We start from the raw sequence: 2,242 nt of genomic DNA on the forward strand, positions 1-2,242 counted from the left end.
GTCATCATCAATTTTGAACTCAGGGAAGAAATCAAGGAGGTTAGTGAAAATATAGGGGTAGATGTTGCCGAGTTAAAAGGAAACATTTCCAAATAGAGATAGTTCGTGGTTTTGACTTGTGGGCAATGACTAAGATGAGAAAGAGGTGAAAAATAAGTTGGAGTAAGATAGACTAGAATAATTTGGATATTTGAAAACATTAATCATGGTAAGTTAATAATAGGGACGATCACAACAACATGATATTAAATATCAATGATAGTTATTATATATAAATATATATATTTTTTCAATAATCCCACATATATAGATAACAAACATGAATTTTGTCTCCTCCCATATTAACGTTGAATGTACAAGTGAATGTAAACACATTAATTCTAGGGTAAATTGTAAATAACACCCATAAGATTTGGTGAAATTATAAAAGATTCTTTTATGTTTGAAAAACAATAATGACCACCAAGGGTAAAATAATTAAATTTTTTTTTATTTTATCTCATTTAATAAAAAAAAATAGTTGGAACCCACTAGGTTCATCATCGATCTATGGCAATGAAACCCATTTGGGATAAAAAAGAAAGTGTTACGGGTATTTCCTGCTCTACATTATGCGGGTCGGATTTACGTCAATGGGCCGACCCAACCGCTTAAGATCTGGGAGACCTCGAGCTAAGCCCATCAAAGCGAGCTCACACGCTGCTAGCGCCCGTGCTTATACGACGGAACTAAGCGAGCTCCCAACTACATTTTGAGCAAGCTTCTAGCGACCTTTGCAGTTCGTTGGCATAGCCGATCGGCTCATGTAACGGGAATGGCGTATGCCATGGCTAACATTTGGCCAGGGGTCACCCCAGCTAGACTATTCAGGCCCATTTTTTCGGCCCATTTGGCCGGTTCACGCCGGTCCCATCTTGGCCCCTCTTTTACAACATTATTACAGTCGCGTCTGGATTTCGCGCGTTCACCTCAGATCCCATCCTCGTTAATGGTGGATCTCATTCACATTAATGAGGGTCTCATCGACACCTTGTTGCAGCATGGCCGTCCCCGCCGACACCGGCTATTCCATCCCATTATCTGTATACGTATAGGGGAGACAGAGAGGCATGTCCTGGGGTATATATCAGCCAGCTCTTCTGAGAGCCAGAGTATGTTTTTTTGGATCCACGAACAACTACTTTGCACATTTTACTTGCTCGCCCATTGACTTGGGCATCGAAGTACTTTGCAGGGAAGGGCTAACGGGTCAAGACGTTGAACCAAAATACCTTATTATCTCATTCTCGGATCTACCAAACTAGTGTGGGCCAATGAATCACCATCGACCAATTTCGAACGTCGACAGAAAGAAAAAGTTGACAATGAACCAATATCTAGTTTTATCACTATTAGATTCGAAAAAATAGAAAAAGAATAAAAAGATAAAGATAAAGAAAAAGACACTAGCTATGAATTTATATCATTCCCATTGTATTCGAGAAAAAGAGAGAGAGATAAACAAAAGAAAAAGAATAAGAATAAGAAGTTGGTGATGGATCTTGGTGCATCGCTGACATATGGTGGTGAACCCTTGAAGAAGAAAGACCTAAATTTGAGTTCGAAAATAAAGAGAGAAAGAGAGAGAAAAGAATAAAAATAAAAAGACAAAGAAAAAAAAATGATGATCATGAATAAGAAAAAAAAATAAAAATAAGGTGATGGTAGATCTCATATATGGGTTGGAGAAGAAAAATCTAGATTTGGGTTAGAGAAAAGATAGAGAAAGAAAATAAGAAAAGGAATAAGAAGGATAAGTCGGTAATGAATCTAAATTTAGGTTCATTGTCAGTATGTGATGATAAATTTAGATCTAAAATGAAAATGAAGGGCCTAAATTTGAATTCGATGGGAGAGAAAAGATGAAAAAAAAAAAAGAAAAAAAAAACGAGAGACTCGTCATTGATATGGCTACTATTACTATGATTGTCATCAATCATTTAAAGAGAAAAATAGAAAAGGGATTTGAGAAGAGAAATAAACGTAAATAAAAAAAAATTAAATATAAAATATTTTGATCACTTTTTTATATTTAATGTAAATTTATTAACGATAAAATAAATTATAATCCAACTTCAAAAGATACTTTTTATATTTTCTCCAATATATTTGACAATAACCCTAGAAAAGTGGAATTTTCCCTTTAATTCTAAGGTCACCTAAAGTATAAAATAGTTCTATACTTAAATAGCATTTCCGTATT

Source organism: Diospyros lotus, chromosome 1 (genome assembly GCF_014633365.1).
Source record: "Diospyros lotus cultivar Yz01 chromosome 1, ASM1463336v1, whole genome shotgun sequence".
NCBI lineage: Eukaryota > Viridiplantae > Streptophyta > Magnoliopsida > Ericales > Ebenaceae > Diospyros > Diospyros lotus.